The 10,162-nt window shown below is 36.5% G+C and overlaps 1 protein-coding gene across 1 annotated transcript in view; it reads right to left on the reverse strand.

Annotated features, from left to right (window-relative positions):
* The window catches only part of LOC150079015 (tetratricopeptide repeat protein 39B-like), a 358,313-nt gene extending 348,911 nt beyond the window's left edge, over positions 1–9,402 (reverse strand). The window contains exon 1 of the mRNA XM_090382637.1: positions 9,389–9,402. The gene's annotated coding sequence lies outside the window, so the exon portion shown is untranslated. The remainder of the gene's footprint in view (positions 1–9,388) is intronic.
* Between the last annotated feature and the right edge of the window lie 760 nt (positions 9,403–10,162).

The raw sequence follows: 10,162 nt of genomic DNA on the forward strand, positions 1-10,162 counted from the left end.
ATTAAGTGTTTATTGACTTGGAAAAGGCTTATGACAGTGTCCGCAAAAAAAGAGGCTGTGGAGTGCCATGGGAAAAATATCAATACGACAACCGCTGGTCGACATAAGAAAAATATACAAAAATAACACTTGCTGCATTAAAATTCAGTCAGAAATATCAAGGAAATTTAAAACAACAAAAGTTTTGCTACAGGGATGCTGTTTATCCTCAACGTTATTCAAGTTTTACCTGGAAGTGACTCTGAAGACTTGGTCCCAAAGATGCAAACCAATGGGATTGTGTGTGTGGCTCAAAACATCTACCTTTCAAACCTTTTGTTCGCAGATGACTAGGTACTGATTGCGCAGGATGCTAACTATATGTGCAGAAAGCTATTGGAACAATATAGACAATGGGGTTTGACAATAAGTTTTAATAAGACGGAATATATGAATTCAACAGGGGACATTTTGAGTGTAAATGGAGCAGAGGTAAAGAATGTGAAGCAGTTTAAATATCTAGCAGTTATTGTGCAGACGGATGGTTCATCTGCAGATGAGGTTACAAGGAGAATTAATGAGGGAAGAAAGGTCTTGGGAATGTTCAATCCAATATTATGGAGCAATAACATTCTCCCAAAAACCAAACGATTACTATATAATTCAGTTTTTCAGAGTATCTTACTATATGGATCTGAGATTTGGACTATAAAGGAAAGGCAAAGGAAGAAATTGCCAGCTGTCGATATTGATTTTTTGAGGTCAGTCGGAAGATCTAAACTAGAAAGAATTAGGAATGAAGACATAAGAAAAGCAATGGACGCTCAAATAAACATCATCGACAAAATTGAACAAAAAAGATTAGAATGGTATGGACATATTATGTGAATGAGGGAAGAGAGATTACCTAAAAAAGCAATGGAATGGATACTCCCTAGAAGGAAAAGGAGAGGAAGACCTAGAAACACATGGATGGAGGGGGTGAGTGTGGCAAACGAAAACGCTTATGACAGTGTCCAAATGGAGACTAAGAAGACAGAAAAGAGTGAAGGAACAAAATTAAATTATTAGAAAAAAAGAGGATAACTGTTGATATAGCGGAGAATTCCAAGAAGAAGAAGAAGATATATTGCTGCGGCCAAAAGTGTAACCAGGTTGCCGTATTTCCGGGATTCCCGCCGAATTGTCCTCTTTGACAATAAAGTGGTGTCATCACTTCTCATTCGTTTGGAGAGGTTCTGGTTCGAATCCCGTCGACCGCTGCAGGAATTTCTAAAGTTTTGTTCAATCGAGGCCGTGATTAGCCAATCTCAGGTGGAGGGTTTTTCTCTTCTCAGATATGGGTTACACCCGGGGATAGTTAAAATAATAATAATAATTATGATTATTATTATTCTCCCCAAATTGGCTATAGACACGTTCACCTCACTGCTGATAATTGCAGTTATTAATAAGAGAGCATTATTATTACTTTTACAATATTTTGACAATAAAAATTTTGATAAAATATTCACTGTTTCTAATCAATAACTATAAAAAGTTTCATTGTTCACATTTTTAATTCCGCCCAGGAAAAAAATCATTTGCATTTTTTTTTTTTTTCTTTTTTTGTGAAAAAATACCCTGGCATTAATTATCTATGATGCAGCAACTCCAACCTTAATTATATCACGAACTAAAAGAAGGCCGAACCCAAGAGAAGTTTTCAATTGAAATTCTGGGCATTTACCAAGAGTTTGATCGATGCCACTGCATGTTATCATGCCCATGTTGTTTCACTTGAAGAAATTTGTGCTCTTCTAGGTTATTAATACTCTTTAGAAAATTTTTTTTTCACAAATTTAAAATAAAATCTAAAAAAACAAAAAAAATTCATAAACAAACAGTAGAAATATGATTAAAAACACCTGAATATGAACAAAAATTAAGATAGTCTCTAATTCTTTGAAATAATTATAAATCATTGTACTCATATAAAATGGAAGCCCTGTATCGACTAATGCCGCAATAAGCAAGTGCTTTAATGACGTCACAGCGTGACCTCACTTTCACACCATGACAGGTCAATGTCAAATTCTCATTGTTGCAAAGAGTTCGCACAGTGCCACGCGTGATACAAAAATATTTGGCCTTTTTAATTATTTAAAATAATTAAAATATAAAATATTTATCTATACAGTAAAAATGTTTTCCTCCTATTTCCTATTTATTTGAGCCAATGGGAGAAGAGGGAGAGGCAATTACATCACTACAAATGCAATTAATTATTGACAACTGATTCCATTGCATTCACCAACCTCGTGCACGTGATTCACTGTCTAACATTTGATGTTCAATTTTAATGTTTTTTGTATACAGTATTAATGAATATTGTATATTTGTAAATATTTTAAATATTTGTATAGTTTGTAAATATTTCAGTCAAATATTTTAGTCCTGCTCTTTCGGATGCAACAATATTCTTCATTTATTATAGAACCCGAAGCAAAAGGCCTTTTCCTGAGTGACCTATGTAAACGCAGGTTAATAATTACATAGTTATATATATTGGCTGAAGTCCGGGATAGTATACATCGGCAGGTAGTTAGATGAAAGCGAGGAAGACGGCGATAATTGACAGGTGAAGTCACCTCCCTTTTCTGATTGTTTCGTGTCGTCGAGGAGGGGAGCAGCTTAGCTTAGGTAGGGTGTTTATCCCTCCCTCCCACTGTTTTAAAATGGAAAAACGAGTTCCCGATTTAAAAATAGCGGAAAATGTGGAGAAAAACACCCTAGGCATATCAACCTAGGAGGACAGTGGGCGAGGAAAACAGTGACTTCTGCCAATCACTGCTTGTTTCCTGTCCGTTTGTCGAAATATGGGGGTCACAACTTGTCAACTACTCTTTCCCACTGTTTTACTTGCCACCGCGTTGGAGGGTGTACTCCGTTCTGGAGTTTTACCTTGAGATTTATTCGACCTTGAGAATGCCGCGCACTACAAATTCACAGGTAAATAACTACATTAGTCATTTCCTGATTAGATATCAACCAGTGCGTTTCGACAGATGTGTCTTTTACATAGAAAAGATTTGACTTACTCGGTATACCTCTGCATTTTACGCATAAAAGCGTGGGCGAGCAGATGGCGAAGCCCGCTAGTAATAATTGAAATAATTATTATTTATAATAATTAAAAATTCTTAATTCATCCTGCCTGTCGCCCCAGCTTTGATTGATAATAATCACAAGAGGTATCATCAGTAACAAATTTCATGTACAACCGAGAGACGGTACTTAGACAAAAGTGTGTCACAATGTGACACTTAATAAAACACAGACCATAAAGCTCTCTGAATTTGAGAGTAGTAGTAGTGGCATGTGATGCAAGAAAGCAAGTGCATGAGCTTATGCAGCATCAGCCACAAAAAAAAAAAAAAAAAAAAATCACACCATTCCCTCCAAATGCCTGTCCAGTTCCTCCTTAAATCTATTCAACCTATCAACCCCCACAACGACAGATGGAAGCTCGTTCCAGCAATCAACCACCCGCCGGCCAAAGGCAAACCTCCGCACATCCATTCTACATCTGTCCCCTCTTAATTTGAACCTATGCCCCCTCAGGCTCGTAATCTGAACAAGTGGAAGGATCCCAACAGAACTCAGCGTGCTCAATGCTCAACCCATTCAAGGCCCTACACACCTCAATCAGATCACCGCGCAGGCGCATAGTCTCCAGCCACCGCAATTTGCAGAACCCAAGCCTCTCTTGGCAAGAAGACCCCTTCATTCTCCTCACCAATCCTGTTGCCCTTCTCTGCACACGCTCAAGCAAATCCACATCCTTCCCAAAATGAGGCCTCCAGACCTGTACTCAAGGCGTGGCCCGACCATTGCCTTATACAGAGGGGCAATCACCTCCCTTTCCCTGCTAGCAAAATTCCTACATATCACCGACGAAACCCCACGACCTGCCCCGGCAGCCCGTCTGCATCGCTCAGAAAACTTCACATCTGACTGCACAATCACTCCCAGGTCTCTTTCACTTTCCACCACCCTCAGTGTAGTACCACACAGTTGGCACGTTTCTCTGGGGCTACTTCTACCCACATGCAGCACTTTGCACTTGTCAAGGTTAAAGTTGCCACCTCCCAGCCCATCTGCCCAAATCATCCAGATCCTGCTGCAGCAGCACACTGCCATCACTGTCATTAACAACCCTGCCAACATTTGCATCATCCGCAAACTCCGACACCAAGCCCGATATACCCCCATCAACATCATTGACAAATACACAAAAGAACAGAGGACCCAACACCGAACCCTGTGGGACTCCACCAACAACACCAGTCCACGATCACCTTAGAGACTCATCCCCTTAGAGCTATATGTTCTGTGAACTGAACATATAGTTCTAAGCAGGACAGTTCAAAACTCGTGTGTTTCACAGAACAGAGTTTTCATAGATTTGAAGAGGTTGCAGTGGCGGCTCGTGACTCTGATGTTTGAGGGTGCTACGTCTTAAAGTTACATTAAATTGCCTTGGTTATAAGACATGTAGACATACACAGTAATAATAATAAGCACGTTAAAAATACTACAAAACATTAACTAGACATTTACCATTAACAGACTTGAACTTTTATTTAAAAACAAAATCCATTCTTCGGTTTTTATTTGTTGAAAATAGATTAATAACTTTTTCATTCAAGTTTGGTGCAATGTTGACCAAGCTTTTCTCTGTTGAAAGCATTGCTTGAGCATTTAGCCTTTCCTGATTCATAGTGCTCCTTAAAAATGTTTTTATTCTTTTTAATGTCGAATGGCAGCGATCAGGCTCTGAAGTAGTCATCGGAATGGTCAAAAGAACTTTTTTGAGTTTTGTAAGTTCACCAGGAACTTCGGCTAGATTATTTTCTGAGATAAATTTCAGCAAGTCGGTTAATTTGCAATAATTGTGTAGATCATGTCTGCTATAGAAAACTTGTAATTCTGTAAGAAGTTTTTCTCTTTCAATCATGGGATATGCCTCAGTAGGCTCCCGTACCTCTTTCATGGGCATTTTCCTACGAAAAATGACAAAGTTCTCCTTGTTAAACAATTTGGCAGCAATTAATTGCTTTGTAAAAGAATATCTCTCACCTATGCCAACACTTATATAGTCGAATACTTCCTTCGCTTCAATCATGAGTGTTTTTGAAGAATTTTCACAGTACATTGAATTCCTGATTTTTAGAATGGCATTCTTAAAGTTTCCTATATATTCATGCATTTTAACTGCCTCAATTTCTCGAGATTGCATTTGATTATAAATAACTTCCACGTGAGACATTATCTGATAGAAAAATTGTAGTTCCTCAAGGTACTTTTTTAAGGATTCAAAATTTTCATAAACGCTGTTCACGGTGCGTATATTGAAGTTCCATCTTGTAGGGGAAGGTCGGGCAACACATATGCTTTCTGAGCATAGAGGGACGCTGTGCTGATCTCGAGAAAAATGTTGATAATGACATGAGGTTCGAAAAGAATATTCTTGAATGTCGAGTACTAATTGCTGCATTTCTCATCATCAGATTCAGTTGGTGTGCATAGCAGTGAATAAAATGTGCATTTTTGTCCACTTCTTTTATTTTAGCTTGAACTCTCCCTTTCTTGCATTTCATCAACTTGCGCCATTAAATGTCTGAGCAACCAGTTTTTGAGTATTTCCTTCGAGGATTATGTCTAACTGATCTAGAATTCACTTCGATATTCTGTCTGCCGTTTGGTTTTCCCGGAGTGAAAAACCCCAAAAACGCTCAAAAATGTCTCCATTTAGTTCATATCTCAGAACAATTCGTAGCTGTCATCAGCCATGACAGCTACGAATGAAGCTTCTTTAATTTCTCTTTTTATTTCATCTCGGCAAATATGCCGGGATGAAATAAAAAGAGAAATTAAAACAGTCAAGAATATCATTCTGAATAGTTTTTGAAATGACTTTAAATGCTGCATTACTTTCTAAATGGTTCTTTAAATTGGAATCTGTTTGTTTGTTATTTATTTAGGAGAATTAGCAACTAAGGCCATATTGCTCCGGGAATATGCGGTGGTCATTCCCTGACCTTTCCGCATCCTCCGTATTTGGTGGTGACGGGCTCGAACCCCGGTCTAATCAAGAAGCGTGTGCTACGCACTGCTGCTCCTTCCCACCTGGCTACGGAGGCGCAATTGGAATCTACTGTAAAGGCAAAATTTATTAATCCTCTGAATACGCCTGGATTTTTAGAATCGTCTTTTTCGTCATGTCCACGTAAAGGAATTTCAAACTGTCCACAAAATTTAATGCAGTCTACTATTTTAGATAATACCACACGATTCTTGTTAACTGTTCTGTTATGTTTGCGGATCAAAAGTCTGTAGGCCTCACTAAACTGTTCTTTGATATTTACGCTTCCTAAAAGCAATAGTGAAATCACATTATCAATATGTTTCTTCGAACTCTCATGTTTTAGAGTTTTTTCTTTCATTCTGTTTGTTTGTAAAGCCACATTTTGTCCACGTTAAGTCACCTCCAAACAGTAAACATGGAAAACAAAACAATGCATTTTTAAATACACAACCACAAAGCTAACTTTTCCTTTGGTACCATTCAGTTTTAAAACTGCCAATATATTTCTTATTATTACTTATTCCCCGATGAGAAATTTGAATCATTGGTGTATGGGGGGGGGGGCTTCTTTTTTAATCGCTTTTTTTTCTTGGAAAGATAAATGTGAAAATCTAAGATGTTGAAGTTTATTCACTGTCACGCAATTTACTTCATCGGGAAGCATGGAGGCCATGATCGAATCAAATTTCACAAAATTGTGTAGTAGAAATAGTTTTACTTACACAAGCTTAATTCGCAATTCAGCTGTAATCACATAATTACACTGTTGAATATTGACTTAACACTGATATTATTTAGTTACATAAAGTAAAGTGTAAAGTGTAAAGTGTAAAGTGTGTTTAGGGTCAAACGGCACCAGGGGTTTCCCCCATCTCCGCGTTGCTTTCATTGTGAGTGAACCAGTTCGCTGGGAAATGCCAGAGATTTAAAAGTGTATGGATATTGTATATGTGTAATGTCATGTACCGTTGTTCATCTGGTCGTTTAGCCGCTGGACCCCTACTGAGGCCCAACGTTGCCCCACTTTCGCCCCGTGGAGGCAGACCAGGAAACACCAGTAGACTAAGATTTACTCTGGCAGGTCCTGCCGCTTAATTTCCTGAGATTTCGGCGGCTAGGACCTAAAAAAAAAAAAAAAAAAAAAAAATATATATATATATAAAAATAAAAAATAAAAAAATAATAAAATAAAAAGAGGAAATGAAAGTTAAAAAATAAACTAAGATATATATATATATATAGTTTAGTTACATAATGGGAATTCGGGCGAATAACAAAAATACACCAACATTGTGGCTATACACCCATCATAGTCAACGATGAAATCCGCACTGCGCGCTTTTCAGTGACTTTGATTCGTTTCACCTATAAAAAATATATATTGGCAAGTTGCCAATATGTTGTTAGCAAACAACTACCAGATATTCACTGGAATGCAAAATGTGTCACTGCTTGGCGCACAGCGAGGCCTACGGTTAATAAAACTTCAAAGTTGAAAACGATTTCGTGTTTTTATTCGTTTATTATTGAAATGATTACTGGAAATAGAGGATGCGCATACTATACGCGGGTTCTGTTAATAAAAATATTCATTGCGTTGCATTGTTCTCCACAAAATTTCATATAACTCCGTTCACTGTATATTTATATCTAGATTTAAATAGCTGGGGGTACTGCAGTGCCTATGGACGAGCCGCCCTTTAGAGGTTGGTATATCTTGAAAAGTTCTGCTTAACTTTCACAGCTGAAGTCTATTCAATTTAAATCATGGTAGTGTCTTTATTAAGCAATATAGCATTCTACTCATTCATTAGGAAGTCGTTATAACCAAAGATTCTTTTTAAAAAAATACTAGTTCTGAAAAGGATGATGCGACGAAAAAGCAATGAGCTTTTTCCAAAACGCTTTTGTATAAACTATGACTGTCGATATCGATGTACATGTACCTCATATACTCAGGTGTATGACGTACGTGTACAGTATGTGAGAGGAGGGGTGTTACTATTTCAACGCCTGTGAGCAAGCATCTTTGCATTCCCAGTAAACATGAATGAAGTGGCAGTATTTTTTTTTTTTTCATTACTCGAAAATTTCAAAAGGAACCCCCCCCCCCACCACTCTTAAAAAAAAACTTTTTTTTTTTAACCTGGCAACCCACTGATACACTAGATTGCCACGTGGTCTCCACAAAAAAAAAACAAAAAAAAAGGCGATACTATCACATATCCACAACTTCCGGTTTCGCGTATTTATGCAGCGCCACCTTGATAACAATGCTCATGAGGTGGCGCTGATTTATGTCGATTAATTAATTCAAGATAGATAGGCTTGCTGGACGGTCTCTGGATACCGGACACACTTGATACAAATCAGGAGGAGTATGGAAGAAGATAGATCATAAAAAGGAATACTAACCTAAAATATAATAGAAATAAATTGAAACTTTATTCAAAATAATAATTTATAACTTATAATTTAAATTGAGTATCACTTTATAATTTATATTGAGTATATAAAAGAAAAAAAAATCAATTACTTTAATAAAAAATCGAACGCGGTTGAAATGTAACACACTGCGTCCATTAACTAACTTTTTCTTTTTTTTTTTTTTAATAGAGAAATGTTTTTCACATCCAAGCAATGTTTTATTAGCAAAATACTAATAATTCCCAGACATTCCCATCCTTATTTGGAAAGTTTATAAAATAAATATGTTTCAGTTGATTGCCAAATGCTTTATCTTCCAGGAATAAAAGTACATATTAAAACATAATAAAGCATAAATACAGACAAATGAAAGAAAGAAAAAAACAGGAAAAGAATCTCTCTACGCTTCTTACTTGATTCATTTAAAATATCCTTTTCGCTTTGTTTTTAATTCTATACAAGCCAAGCTGGTTTCAATATCAAATTACTCTTCTTGTACAAAGTTTAGATTAAAAAAAAAAACACTCTGGCAGCATTGGAAGTGCAATTTACAGTACAAAGAAGATGAATCTTTGACGCGTGGCAACAAATTATCTTAGTGAAAGACTGATAAATAAATAAGATGTAAAACTGAAAAATTTAATAAGGATAACAGACCAAAGGTTGGTAAAAAGCCAGTACCGTGAAGCTTGATATTAGGTAATCTTTTTCATAAAATATTGTGTAACTTCAACAATTATATTTACTCGAAATTGCTTTAATTCCTGAAAGAATTAATTAAAGCAATTTCGAGTTATTATTGTACGTTAAAAAACATGGACAACGGATCTACAATTCATGAAACAAACTTACTTTTCAGCCCACTTATAAAAGTACTCGTACGTTGCTCCAAGAGCCATATCGAAATTGTCTTCTGATATTAAAACTTTACTCTCGGGAGTACCACCGTGTACCTCGTGCTACCGTTCAATTGCCTCCTAGGCGATATTTAGTTTCACGTGAGGGAAGTGTAGAGCACTCGAACGGAAATTCGCGAACTGGTGTTATTGGCCTGTTGCTTCGAGAAGAAGTACAGTCATTATGGCAATAAAAAAGAGAGAGATTGCGCATGCGTCATGTACACGTTCATCAGGACGTATCTTTCGGATTTAGAATTCAACATAAATCACGCGTGGTCGACAGTAGCGTAGTTGTATGAATTACAGTAGTGGTGTAGCTACAGAAAATACACATTGCCACCATATCCCCAATGCAGAATATAAACGAAATAATGTTTATTTGACCCTTATTTTCACCCTTATTTGACCCTTATTTGACCCTTATTTATCTTTTTCTTTTTTTTTTTTTAAATATATATATATATATATATATACACACCCTTATTTGCTTACGATGGGTGCAGGGATGATCAGAAATACCAAAATTCACGAATTAAGTCAGTCATGGACTGAAATTAATTAAACAAATAAATAAATGATATTTATTGAATGAACTATATAGCCTAGAAATAATAATGTACATAATGTCCAGGAACACACTATCATGGACATATATAATAAGATATTTGCTATAGCAAAGCTATACGTGTATACATACATATAAGTATGCATAATCACTACCATAATC

The sequence above is a fragment of the Mastigoproctus giganteus genome, chromosome 10 (genome assembly GCF_048544385.1).
Source record: "Mastigoproctus giganteus isolate SK-2022 chromosome 10, ASM4854438v1, whole genome shotgun sequence".
Taxonomy (NCBI): domain Eukaryota; kingdom Metazoa; phylum Arthropoda; class Arachnida; order Uropygi; family Thelyphonidae; genus Mastigoproctus; species Mastigoproctus giganteus.